This window comes from Equus caballus, chromosome 8 (genome assembly GCF_041296265.1).
Source record: "Equus caballus isolate H_3958 breed thoroughbred chromosome 8, TB-T2T, whole genome shotgun sequence".
In the NCBI taxonomy this organism is placed as follows: Eukaryota; Metazoa; Chordata; class Mammalia; order Perissodactyla; family Equidae; genus Equus; species Equus caballus.
In genome coordinates, this window is record NC_091691.1 from 7070622 (window position 1) to 7085025 (window position 14404).

The following is a 14404-nucleotide window of genomic DNA, read 5'->3' on the forward strand; positions in this document are numbered from 1 at the left end:
TCGGCCGCCTGCAGGCCCAAGTTGCTCCTGAGGCCAGAACAACACCATTCACAGTAAGCAGGCTTTGGTGGGTAGAGGCGATTCTCAGCGGGGATATGGGCGGAGTCTGCTCTAGGGGCTGACCACTAATTGATTTTACATTCACAGGAAAAGGCAGACACAGGCCCAGGAGACATGTCTCCCCGTCCCTGGGTGAGGATGTGGAGGGCGTAGGCAGTGTAATAGTGGGGGCTTTTCCTGTCCAGGCTCCCATCTCCTCATGCTGAGAAATCACGTTGCCACACTGTTGGTAGAGTCAGCTAGTATGCGCAAACAGCCATGTCTTCCTCTTTGACACTCAGCTAGACTACATTTCCCAGCCTCCCTTGCAGTTAGGAGGCATCATATGATTAATTCCAGCCAATGAAATATGAGCAGAAGGGGCGTTTGCCTCTACCAGGCTTGGATCAGAAGAAACCTCCCACGCACTACCCTTTTTCTCTCCTTCTCTTTCTAAGGTGACCTTGGAGGCCTCATTGCAAGTGGTGCAACATCTTCAGTGATGCTTTGGAGGAAGACGACGTCATGCAAATTACTACACAAATCACTATTGTTAGTTGGGGTTGGCTCTAAAAAGGAAAAGGTTAAGGTGCCTTGAACACTTTGCCTGGTGATCCAGGTGAAGGTAAGAGCATGGACAAGGGCCCTGAAGCAGGAAGGAGGAACCCAAAGCAAACCAGCATGACTGGAGGTAATGAGCAAGGTAGAGTGGCATGAGAGGAAGGAGCATGATCTTGATGCAAGATGCATGGGTTTGTGGCAGGAATTTGATGGATAGGGACTGGACACTGCCTTGGCACCCTCCCCCCTCTCCCTAGGGGCAGAGCATCAATTTAAGAAACCAGATTGTAACCAGGAGGGGGTGAACCTAGAAACTCAGAATTTGGGGGGGTGGGGGTGTGGCTTGGATAGTCGTGGAGTTCAGTGGGCCCCATGCCTGGAGTCCCCTGTTCCAGAGTCAGGGCCTCCTGCCCTTGTCTGCGGTGGGGGAGGGGGTTTCTGTCTTCCAGTCACAGCCCAGCCTTGCCTCAAGGGATCATTCCCAGGTCACCTGACCCAAATTTGGTGAGTCGTGAAATCAGATAGCCCAGACCCTCTCTTGGGCTGGGTTCCTCTCATCCTAGACATATGACTCTCCAGTATCAGTACTATAGACTCTTCTTGTGGGATAGCCTGGGAACTCACCATACTGTTTTGTTAAACCTCAAATAACTGACTTAATAATGAACTGTTGGCCAGAGCTGCTTGCCTGACCTGGGGGACTGCCTTTTGCCTGCCCCACCCCCTCCCCCACAGCAGTGTCCTCTCGGGAAGTGCGGCTGACCCAGCTGCATCCGTGGGAAGGCCTGGCCCCCACACCTCGCCCGCCCTCCCGGCCCTGTTGAGGCCACAGGAAATGACCCTCTTAGCTGCCACGAGCTGTGATCCAGAGGACAATGACAGAGGGACGGAAGCCTGTTGGTCCCAGCTAACATGTCCCCTTGGGTGGATGCCAGCTACTTGAAACACAAAACTGAAGCTTTAGTGGAAAAATATATTTTTAAAAAACAAACAAACAATCCTTTGGGCTTTAGCTAACTTCTGAGGCTCTGAGAGGTTTTGTTTTCTTTATTTATGTGTGTGTGTTTGTGTTTCAAACATAGATAAGGCTCAGAGAATCAAAGAATCTATGGTTTGGATGTCAGCTGTCCCACCCAAGCAGCAGGCCCCCCTGTGGCGTCTGTCTTCATGTGGCTGAGCCCCACCTCTCCATACTGCTGCTAATCATGTCCCTTGGCTCTAAGCCACTGTCCTCACCCCACCTCCACTCACCACCTAGCAGATGGAGAGCTCTTCTCAAACCCAGATCGGGTCACCCCTGTTAGGGCTCTGCAGGCCAGCTCTTTCTCATTCTTCAGGTCTCAGCTCAAAGGCCACCTCCTCCAAGGGGCGTCCTGACCACTCTCTATGAAACAGCACCTCTCAATCGTTCCCTCTCATAGCACTCATTGCATTTCACCCCATCTGGAATGATCTGGTTTGTTTACACATACCTGGCGCATAGTAGGTACTCAGTGGATGTTTGTTGACTGACTGAATGTTTTTCAGTGGTTGTTGCATTCAAATTAGAGTTGGCTCAGAGAATCTATGTTTCATTGTATTTCAACAAGTATTACTGGCTACAAAGTGTGTGCCAGGGCCAGGAAGCAAAGCAGTCAGGAATTCCACTCATTCATTCCTTCATTCATTTGGAAGATAGAGCCCTAAGTAGATAGTGATTCAGTCTGCAGGGTAGGGGTTGGGGGGCAGAGACCCAAGAAAGCTTCATGGAGGAGGGGATTTGAGGTGGGTTTTCCATCAAAAGAGAAGCCAGGTGGGGTGGGGGAGAACGGTTCAGCATGAGGGAGCTGCCGGAGCTGAGGTTTGGAAATGCGAATGTGAATGTGTTTGGAGAAGGAGAGCTGTGGAGCATGGAATTTAATTTATCCCCTCTTCGGACCTCCAGGGAAGGCAGAGAACTGGTTTTCTGTGGGGCTGCAGGGGAGACACTCCACTTTGTTTGCTGAAGTGATGGAGGGATGGATGTGAAGGGCTGAAGGGAGGGGGTGAAGCTGCTCTGTTGCCATGGAGGCCTTGAATGCCATGCTAAGCAGTCTGGATTTTCATCTAGAGGCAACAGAGTCTAAGAAAAATAATGACGTTGAGAAGTCTATTTTAAGAACCTAGATGTCATTGACTCCTGAATTCTAGTTCTCTAGTGATGCAGGATGCTTCTGGAATACAGTTGCTTAGACCCCATCCTGGAAGAGTTTGATTCTCTGTAAGATGTAATTGGAGCATGGTCATCTGCATTTTCACAACCTTTCCACATGTTCCCATCATTCACCAGGTTTGGTGAGCACTAAGGCTCAGAGAGGTGAAGGTATTTGCCCAAGGTTACCCAGCCAGACAGTGGCAAAGGGGGCATTTGAGCCAGGCCCATCTGGCCCTCCATGTTTACCAGCTTCATCTGCAGCTGCCCTCTGGACTAGCTCCTTTCTCCAATTTTATTTTGCCCTGAATACAAGAATCTGAGCCATGGCTGGATCTGGCCGCCCTGTCCTCCCTTCCCCTCCCCATCCCCAGCCTCAAAGGTCAGGTACCTCCCAGCCTCCTGTGGGCATGTCCATTTATGGCTCTGTTGTTCCAAAATGTGGCCAAATTTATAAACTCCCTCTTCCCGGAGACACGAAACAATTTGTGCAGAGCGCAGTGCGGGGGCAGAGCTGGGAGCTTCGTCCGAGGCCTGGACTTCAGCCTGGGCCTGAGCCTGAGCCCAGGGAGCTGTGGGGTTGCACAGGCCTCAGTCTCTCCCTGGGCCTCAGTTTCTCCACCTTCAGAGCAAAGGAACTGATCATTCCTAAGTCCTTCCAGAGTTTACACACGTCAATTTACTGCCCACGACTCCGCCTCCCTCACTCCGTCAGCCCGGGATTGTAAAAGAAGGTCCCAGAGGATGGATTGCAACCTCCAGCCTCTCTCCTCTGCATTGCTTCTTTTCTCTCTTTCTTTTTTCCCCCCCGCTTGATTTTTTTAAATTAAAAAGTAAAAGTCCGCCTCTCCAGCCCTCCATTCCTGCTCTCCTCCCCAGAAGGATCTGTTGTCAAAGGCGTGGGGTGGCGCTTTCAAGACAGGAGTCTCTGCGTTTGTTTATAAACGTTCATGTTCCTACGGGAGGGTTTTATTTCACTTATTTTTTTTTTACCTAAATGGGAATTGTATGTTTTGTTTGACATCTTATTTTTTCTACTTAATGTTTTATCCCTTTTCCCATTTCTCCCTCATCTTTTTAAAGAAAGTTTGAGGTATAATTTACATACTATAAAATTCACCCACCGTGAATATATAGTTCAATGATTTTAAATAGATTTATAGAGCTTTGCGACCATCACCGCCATCTAGTTTTAGAACATTTCCGCCCCTGCAACAATGTCCTTTTGCCCGTTAGCAAGTCAGTCCCTGCCCTCACCCTCAGCCCCAGGCAACCACGGAACTTTCTGTCTCTATAGGTTTGCCTTTTCTGAACATTTCGTAAATGGAATCGTACAATACTTGGTCTTTTGCATCTGACTTCTTTTATGAGCATAACTGTTTGGAGTTTCATCCATGCTGTAGGCTTCACGTCATCCTTTATATGGCTAATATTCCATTGCACAGATGCGTTCCATTTTGCTTATCTGTTTACCAGTTGACGGACATTTGAATGTTTTCAGTTTGGGGCTATTACAAATAGCATTGCCGTAAACATTCACAGACAAGTCTTTATTTGGGCTTGTGTTCGCCTGTCTCTTGGGTGAATACCTCAATCCTAACCTTTTAAACTGCTGTGGCATCTTCCACCCGAAGGACGCACTCTGATGTCCTAACCTTTCAATGGATACTTCGTGTTTCCGAAGTTTTGCTGTCACCAACCGTGCTGCTCTGAGCTTTCTCCCTCTTTGGGCGTGTGTACAAGGAGAGAGACGGCTGGGTCACAGGGTAGGGACATTTCACATTTGTTGAATTGTTGCCAAGTGACAACATGACAGTCTTGCGTCCTCTTCAAAGGAACAGGAAGAGAAACAAAAGCCACTGTGAAGATATCACCCCCATACTGGTCCATTGAGCCTGAGGGACTAAACAAGGAGGAGAAAGGCTGCTTCGGGGGAAAAGTCTCCAGGGTGCAGACTGGGCAGTCACAGGATGGCTGAGACCAGGCAGGAGAAAGAAGAGGCTGGGATGGGGACTAGAACCCTTCCTCTCAAGCTTCTCTTTTGCAGGCCTGTAAGATAATGAGCTCTCTGTCACTGGAGGTGTGTAAGTGGAGGCTAGCCAGCCATTTGGCAGGGGCTGTAAAGGAGCTCTCGGAATCTGATGAGAAACCGAAACACATGGCTTCTGAGGTAGCAGTGTGGCCGAGGAGTTAAGAATGTGGGCTTCGCTGGCAGGGGCCCCTCGTTCAAACCTCGACTCTGCCATTTCCTAGCTCTGTGACGCTGGAAGAGTAAATTCAGCAATCGCAGCCTCAATTCTCGCAGCTGTAAAAGGAGAAGGTGACTCTACCTCTCGTAGTCTCTGGTGGGGGCAGGCCAATGACATCATGTGGGTGGGGCTCAACTGTCAGGCCTATGATTATGACTCCCTAAATCCTGTGATCGCGGGCTGTGCTGTCTGGGGACCCCAGGAAATGGGCATGAGAGAACAGTGAGGTGTGCCCAGTGGCTTCCAGAGAAGGAATGGCCTCCACAACCCTCACAGCATGGGACTCACATCCAGGCTCTCCCTATTTCCAGCCACGTGACCTCGGGCAAGGATTTAATCTGTGGCTCCATGTCCTCATCTGCACAACAGTAATAATACCAACTTCAGAGGGTTGTGGGGCAGCGAGGTTAAATTTCATGTGACAGAAAATGGCAAAATAACAGTGGCTAACCCAAGAGAGCCGTTTCTTTCTCTCACATAAAAGAAGTCTAGAGGTGAGCAGGTAAGCGATCCAGGGCTGGTGTGACAGCTCCATGGAGTAGTTAGAAATCTAGTTCCCAGCTCTTCTAACCTCTGAGTGTGGTCCTAGTCCTCATGATCCAGTAGGACAGCCAGAGATCCAGCCATCACATCTGTATTCAGAGAGCAGGATGGAAGAGGAGGGGACAAGAGGGCAAAGAGTATGAACCAGTCCTCATAAGAAGGTTTCCCCAACTGTCACCTGACAGTTCCACTTACGTCTCATTGACCAGAACTTTATCAAGTGGCTACACTAGCTGCAGGGGAGAGGGGAACAGATATTGAGTAGACAGGGAACAGCTCTGTCCGTTCCTTCCAGACCCCAGGTAACCACTATTCTGATTCCTGTCACCATAGATTTATCTTGCCTGTTCTAGAACTTTATACAAATGTCGTCACACAGAACCTTCTCTTGTATCTGGCTTATTTCATTCAACATTATGTTCATGGATTCCTGAGCTTTTTGTTATTTTTTTTTGATCTCCTTCCTTCCAGAAGGAGATGTTCGTCAACATTCAGGCTTTCATTAATTTCTTCCATCATTGAGTCACTCATTCAACAAATATTTCTTGAGCCCCTACTGTGTGCTGAAAGCTGGCCAAACACAGTCACCCATGGCAAAGACTGGTGAACCCTGAGTCTCCTGAGATGTCCTCTGACCCAAATCTATTTGGGCTCCAAATTACGATGGTGACAGCCCTTCTCTGAACTCCCTCAGCACCGAGTAGAATCCCCGGTAGACAGAGGCCAAACAGCCTGGTGGTGGGGAGCTCAGGCTCTGACAGCCACAGACGGGCGCTTAGTAGGCGCTTAATAAACAGCAGCTGCAACTAGTTCCTTGGCATGGGAGCATTGTAAGGAGCAGAGCCTTCCTCTTTCCTAATCCTACTGGCCCTATAAGGTAGGTACCGTTATAATCTACATTTTACCAACGAGGAAAGGGCACTCAGAGAGGTGAGGTAACTCTCCCAAGGTCGCACAGCTGGTGAGTGGCTGAGCCAGGGTTCAAAGCCAGGCCTGTTGAGTACCAAGTCTGAGTTTTCACCTCTCTGTTCTGGGGAATCGGCTCACGCCTCCTTGTCCTTCCTTTAAGCCTTGACCCACTTGAGGAAGAGCCTAGAATCGCCAGGCACAAGGCTGCGTACTTTGCTTTGCCATTTCTTCCTGTCTTTCTCCCACTGTGGGGGTCAACCCAGGATGTTTCCCTGGCTTTGGATCTTGTCTGTTTCAGCTTAAAATCATATTGGGGGGGTGGGGTAGGGGGAGGCATAACTCACCAGCGGCTCCCCCTACCCTGTCCAACACCTTGGGCCTGGGTTCTAGAGGGTCTCCCTGCAATCTGTCGCCCTCCATCCTGCTTCCTGGGGACTGTCCATCTTGGGGCCCTGCTGGGCCCTCATTCTTTAAGCTTCTATCAAGTGATGCCAAACAGCGGCATTTTCCTAAGTGACATTTTTCTGAGTGATGGACATGAGATTATACATCTGGGCCAGCTGTTAGCAACGCCCTGACTCACCCAGCTCATTCCTGCGAGTGAACGAGCCTTTCCTTTTAACGGCTGGCTTTTAAAGGGCCCCTGCCTCTGTTTTTCCCAGCAGAAAAGGGAAAAAGGTGGTTCGAAGAAACAGTTAAGTTTTCTCCATGGGAGCAAATTTTCCGGGGAAGAAAATATGTCAATCCTATAATTGAGTGGCTTTCAAAAGATATTTTTTCAGCACATGAACCCTTTTGCAGACGCTGCTTAAGCTGGAGCTCAATGTACAAACAGTAAAAGTGGAGCTTCAGTGACAGAACGGGGAGGGGTGGGGTTGCCCAGTGACACAGCTTCCCTCGACACGCGCTTCTCTGTGGAACCTGCCACTGTGTGTGGAACCCGATCTGAGTAGCCCTGAGAGTCCCCTGGCCCAGGAGCCGGAACCCTGGGCCTGAGCCCCAGCGTCATCCTTTTCTACTCTGTGACCTCAGAAAAGCGAGCAGGATTCTCTGGACTCGGTTTTCCTGTCTGGGAGATGGCGTCGTTGGACTGCATATTTCCTAAACTTTTTTCCGGTTCTAAGATTCTGTTTACCAGGGAAAATTCAGTCTGACGTGGGGAATGGTTGGAAATGTAGACTTTTTGAAAACAGAAACAGAGTTCTCTTGTTTGAGGAGATCCAGGAACCAACCAGCGGCTGTAAAAGTGTTTTCCAAGTAGCGGTGCTGTGGGCCTCCTTGCGTGAGTCGATAGAACATGACCAACAGCATCATTTACTTCATTGCTAGAAAGCAGGTTAGGTCAAATCATGAGGCGGGACACTTTAAACTTATCCACTGCTGTGTGTCAGTTATAGCTCAATAAACCTGGAAAGAGACAGGAGTAACATTAAAATGTAAAAAAAAATTACTACGCAAGAAATACCACTCCCACAAATCAATGCAGAAAAGTCACTAATGCATGACCATATCTGGCGTGGGGAATGCTCTAGAAAAAAAAAAAGAAAGAGAGTAGGCTAAAGATGTTCCGTGCTAGCCCATCTGTGTAACTAATTCCTCAGTAACCCTTTCCTCACGCTCAGTATGTGAACTTGGTAAGTACTTGGTAATCAAGTCAAATTGAACATTAATATAGACGGGTTTTCAAAAATCAGACATACACGTACAGCTAGGATAACCCACTGTTCCACTTTGCTCAGACTGAGGGGTTTTTGGGGACACAGGACTTTCAGCGCTAAACCCAGGAAAACCCCGGGCGATGAGTTGGTCACTCCCTCTACATACAGCAGTTACTATGTGCCAGACACTGTTGCAAACATTTTTCACATATTAACTCTTTTAATCTGCATCACAACCCTGTAAGGTAGGCACTGGTATTATCTCCATTTTACAGATCCTCAGGGGAAACTAAAGCTCAGAGAGGTTAAGTGGCTTTTCCAAGGTCACACAGCTGGTTGGAGGCAGAGCCAGGATGAAAACCCACCCAATATTACATCACATGGTCTTGCGCCTAAATGTATCTTTGGCGAATCACACAGCTGTGGCCAGTCTGTGACCAAGCCCAGCTGGGCACTCCGGAGACCCAGGCCTGAATTATTGAAGGGTCCCCAGCTTCTCTGGGTCCTGGCTTCTAGCTTGGTGAAATGAAGGGGCTGGTCTGGAGCAATGGTTTCCCCCAATTTTTTAAGCAGTAGAACTTGTCAGACAATTGGAACCCAAATACATAAAACAGACCATAGTCACAAAATTTACATCTTCAGCGTTTAGCTGAAAATTCTGCACGGCGTACAGAATTCCTGAAACTCTGCCCCATAGCCTGAGGCTTCCAGAAGCAGAATGTGCAAACTTGGAGTTTAATTGCTCTCCAAGGACCTTTTGGATTTTAAAATTGAATCCAACATTTAATTCGAACATTTCATTTGTTCATGCTGCAAAAATGTTTGAGCTGCATAAGATTTGCCAGGCGTGGGTCTAGGCACCGGGGCATTGGATGAGCTAGACGGGGCTTTCTCCACGGTCGCACTTTTGTCACTTGGTGCTAGATAATTCTTTGTTTTGTCCTGTGCATCGTAGGATGTTTAGCAGCATTCCTGGCATCTACTCACTAGCTGCCAGTAGCACCTGCCCGTTTGTGACAGCCTAGAATGTCTCCAGACATTGTCAAATGTCCTCTTGGGGTAAAAATCAACCCTGGGGAAGAATTTCTGAGCTAAACTGATAAAGATCTCTCATCTCATGAGCTTATGATCCCTGGGGAGAGACAGACAAACACATTAGAAAAAAAAGAAAAGAGAGGCTGGCCCTGTGGCCGAGTGGTTAAATTCGCGCGCTCTGCTTCAGCGGCCCAGGGTCTCGATGGTTTGGATCCTGGGCGCGGACATGGCACTGCTCATCGGGCCGTGCTGAGGTGGCATCCCACATGCCACAACCAGAGGCACTCACAGCTAGAATATACAACTACGTTCTGGGGGGCTTTGGGGAGAAGAAGAAGAAGAAGAAAAAAGATGATGATTGGCAACAGATGTTAGCTCAGGAGCCAATCTTTAAGAAAAGAAATGATCAGAGAACGAAAAATGTATGACAAAACTAAATTGAGGTGGTGAGATAAGTGTTACTGTGGGGCTTCTTCAGGTTGGGAGGGCAGAGAAGGTGTCTCTGAGAAGGTGATATTCGATCTGGAACCAGAATGTCCAGCGGGGAGGAGCCAGTCGTGACGATCTGAAGGAAGAGAGCTTTGCTCAGAGGAACCAGGGAGAGCAAAGGCTGAGAGGCTGGATGAAACTTGGCTTGTTTAAGGACAGACTGAAGGCCTTCTCAAGTGTGGTAGGAGCATTAAGGATGAGGGGCAGAGGAGGGAGAGGTGAGCTGAGGAGGGTGCCGAAGGCACAGAAATGGGGAGGATCAGATCATTGAGGGCCTCATAGGCCAGGGGAGGGAGGTTGGATTTTATTTTTAAATATGAGCATCTGCTACGTGCTCCTGGGCTAGATGCTGGGGACACAAATGTGAATAAGACGGTGTACTTGTGAGCTCAGAGAGGATGAGGCAATTAATTCTATCTGGGGTGAGTCTAGGAAGGCTTCATGGTGGAGGTAACATTGGAGCTCACTTGGAAGAACGAACAAGAATCCATCATGTGATAAAAAAGGGGCAGTGGAAATTGCTTCCTGTGCCCTACTCAAGTGATTCTCTCCATGCAAGTTGTTAAATTGCTGACTCCTGGGTTCTGTCCCCAGAGGTGCTGGGGCCCAGGAATCTGTATTTAACCAGCATTATAGTGATTCTGATGCAGGTCGGTGGGGGGGGGGGGGGCTGCACTTTGAGAATGGTGCTCTGTAGCTTTTATGCCACTTGTGTAGTGCTCTTGACAAGTCTTATTCCAGTTGGAAAGCATTCAATGGTCTATTGAGTACCAGGACCCAGAGACAGAAGAGAAAATCAGAACCCCTCAGCCTCTGCCTCTCTACACTCCCAGAGACTCAGAGGGGATGAATGACTCCTTGAAGGTCACGCAGCTCAGAAGAGGCCCATCCAGACACTGAATTCAGGCCTATGGACCCCCAGTCCAGTGCTCTTTTCCCTCCAGCAGCCACACTCAAGATAGCCTTCCCTGGAGGAGATCTCTGCACACGCCATCCATGAAGCCAGTGTCCACCGATTTGAAAAGCAGCTCTGACTCACACCAGAGTGAGCTGCATGAAGTCAAGCGGGCGAGCCACCAAAAGCCTGGGGAGGAGAATATACACAAAGCACCACACATAAGGCAATGAATGCGTAAGTGCCCCAAAAGCTGGTTGTTTTCCTTCCAACTTGACACACATGGAGATGAAGGAAAAAAATCCCACAAAAATGTTCAGACCACAGGAAATATGTTGGCAACTGTCGGAGGTGTGGACAGGGGCTCTTGCAAGAACAGGCTGGTATGAGGCAGGCGCCAGGGACGAGAGTGGGCCTGACTGCCGGGAGCATGACTAAGAGCCTGCCTTCCCTGAAACCCAACCCCCTTTCCTTGTTAAACTGGGTGCCTTTGCAGCTGGGACCGCACCAGATCTGGAGCTGTAGCTGTATCAGTGGGTCATAAACATGTAATTGTGTAAGCTTGTAATCATATAACTGTAATTGTGTCAGCTTGTGTAAGTGGTAAGTGTGTAATTGTGTAAGTGACTAAGCTTTTGCCTAAAAGAGTAAGCGTGGAGGAGGGTAAGCAGATGAGCAGTAAGTGTATAACTGTGTTAGCATGTGAGAGTGTAAGCATGTAAGAGGTACATGTGCAAGGAGGTAAGCATATAGCATGTAAGGAGGTAGACAGATAAGCAGGTAAGAGTGTAAGCGTGTAATTGAGTAGGTCAGGGAGTAGACACATAATTGTGTGGGCAGGAAGCTTGTAAATAAGTAAACATGTAAGCAGGCAATCATATAAATAGGTCAGCATGCAAGTGGCCACATGTGCAAGCACGTGAGCACTTGGCCTGCTGCTCAAGGTGAGACGTGCAGCTTCTACACACAGCACTGATGTGTACCAAGGCTGTTTGCAGCATTTCAACCTGATCATGGTTTTGGCCTGTAATATGGTTAAGTGACAACATCTAAGTCCCATTCTAGAGTGTTCTCAGCACAAGATGGTCTTAGGTCGTTTGGGAGATTATTTCTAGCCATCATGCTGTCAGGTGGGGCATATAAAGCTTTGATCCGGTGTGCTGGAGGGCTGCATCCCCAGAGTGGTCTTAGGTGACCATGAAGTGATTTCAGGTGGTACAAGGATAAACGCATTTTTCTATCAATCTTAACCTGCGTCTTAGAGGAAAATTTAAAACTGGCCTTCCAAACTTACGATTTCATCATGGCCTTTGTTTCTTAGGTTGAATTAAAATTGGGAATACATGTATGTGAGTTTTGAAAAATTGAATTGACCCCACTCCACAGCTGGGTCCCCTACGGACAGCCTGATTTGCCAGTAACAGTGGCAGCAGCAAAGCCCTGGGCCATCATAGCTTCCATTCCACAACCAGGGCACTGGTGGGTGGTCTCATTCGTCCATACTGGCTGCAGAAGCAAAATCCTGTTTCCACGCTCTCTACCCAGTGGCACAGGGAGACCTAGGCCCAGAGGCTTCTACCAGGCCCCACCTCTGCCAGAAGCTCCTCAGTGACAGAAGGTGACCCAGAATAGCACCTCTTCCCTCACAAATGGCACCAACAGGGATTGAGCAGGATCCTTAGCATCACCAGAAGAATGAAGCAGATCATAATAGCACTGCAAGGGCTCAGAAAATTAAGCTGTCATTGGAACTAAAGCCCACAGAAGTAGGCTAGAGCCTACACCTAAACAGGGTGATTGCTAAAATATAAGATTTCCATAGGATTAAGAGTCTCCTAACATAATAAACAAAATCTCCAGGATGTAATAAAAAAATCACCTATTATACCTGGAAAATTACAACTTGAATGAGAAAAGAAAATTAACTGATGCTAACATTAAGCTAAGGTACATATTAGAATTAACTGACAAGGATTTTAAAGCAGCCGTCATAAAAATGCTTCAACTGGGGCTGGCCCGGTGGCACAGCAGTTAAGTTCACACGTTCCACTTCTCTGCGGCCCAGGGTTCGCCAGTTTGGATCCCAGGTGTGGACATGGCACCATTTGTCAAGCTATACTGTGGTAGGTGTCCCACGTTAAAGTAGAGGAAGATGGGCATGGATGTTAGCTCAGGGCCAGTCTTCCTCAGCAAAAAGAGGAGGATTGGCAGTAGTTAGCTCAGGGCTAATCTTCCTCAAAAAAAATAAAGTAAGAATCGCTGTATTAATAGTAGACAAAGTAGACTTCAGAGAACAGAAAATTGCTAGTGACAAAGAAGGACAACACATAATGATAAAAGGATGAATCCACCAAGAAGATATAGCAATCCTAAATGTGTGTGCACCAAACAACAGAGCTTCAAAATATGTAAGTAAAACTGATGGAAGTGAAAGGAGAAACAGACAAATCCACAGATATAGTTGGGAATTTTAACATATAATTCTCAGCAATTGATAGAACTACTAGGCAGAAAATCAGAAGAGATATAGAAGAATTGAACAACACCATCAGCCAGCAGAATCTAATGGACATATATAGAACACTCCTCCTAACAACAACAGAATATATATATTTTTCAAGTGCCTAGGAACATTCAGGAAGATAAATCATATCTTGGGTCATAAAACAAACCTTAGCAAATTTTTTAAAAATTGAGATCTTATAGCATATGTGCTCTGACCATAATAGAATCAAACTACAAACCAATAACAGAAAGGCAACAGGAAAATCTCCAATCTCTTGGAAATTAAACAACACACTTTTAAATAATCCATGGGTTAAAGAAGAAATAGCAAAGGAAATTTAAAACATATATATATATATATATATATATATATATAACTAAATGAAAATGAAAGTACAGCATACCAAAATTGTGGGATGCAGCTAAAGTAGTGCTGAGAGGAAAATTTATAGCACTAAATGTTTGCATTAGAAAAAATTAAAGATTTCAAATCAATAATCTAAGTTCACACCTCAAGAAACTAGAAAAAGAAGAGAAAAATAAACCCAAAGCAAATGAAAAAGGAAATACTAAAGATAACAGAAAAACAATAGAGAAAATTAATGAAACAAAAAGCTTTCTTTGGGAAAAATCAATAGAATTTACAAACCTCTATAAAGACTGACAAAAGAGAGAGAAATAATAAATATCAAGATGAAATAGGGGATATTACAACAGACTGTGCAGCTATTAAAAGGATAATAAGGGAATACTGCAAACAACTTTATACTATTGTACTTAGAAAAAATGGATCAGTTTTCTGAAAACCACAAACTACCAATACTCAGTCAACATTAAATAGATAATCTTAATAATCTTGTAACTATTAAAGAAATTGAATTTGTAATTTAAAAACTCTAAAAAAAATCTCCAGGCCCTGATGATCTCACTGGAGAACTTGACCAAACTTTCAAAGAAAAATTAACACCAATTTTACACAATCTCTTCCAGCATATAGAAGAAGGATCACTTCCTAACTCGTTTTGTGAGGCTAGTATTATCCTGATATCAAACACAGACAAAGACAGCTCAGAACAAAGAAAACTCCAGACGAATCTCTCTTGTAAACTCAGACACAAAAATTCTCAAAAAATTTTATCAAATCAAATCCAACAATGTATAAAAATAATAATATACCATGACCAAGTGGAATTTATTCAAGTTATGCAAAACTGGTTTATTATTTGAAAGTCAATTAATGTAATCCACTATTACATTTAAAAGCGATATGCTTAGGTATAAGTCTAACAAAGCATGAGCAGAATCTGATGAAAGTTACAACACTCTGAGGAAAGAAATCAAAGAAGCCCTA

General features: G+C 46.3%; 1 long non-coding RNA gene across 1 annotated transcript in view; it reads left to right on the forward strand.

The window, feature by feature from the left end:
• The window catches only part of LOC111774600 (uncharacterized), a 56053-nt gene that overhangs the window by 23150 nt on the left and 18499 nt on the right, over positions 1–14404 (forward strand). The window contains exon 2 of the long non-coding RNA XR_002809625.2: positions 498–730. This is a non-coding gene — a long non-coding RNA (uncharacterized lncRNA). The remainder of the gene's footprint in view (positions 1–497; positions 731–14404) is intronic.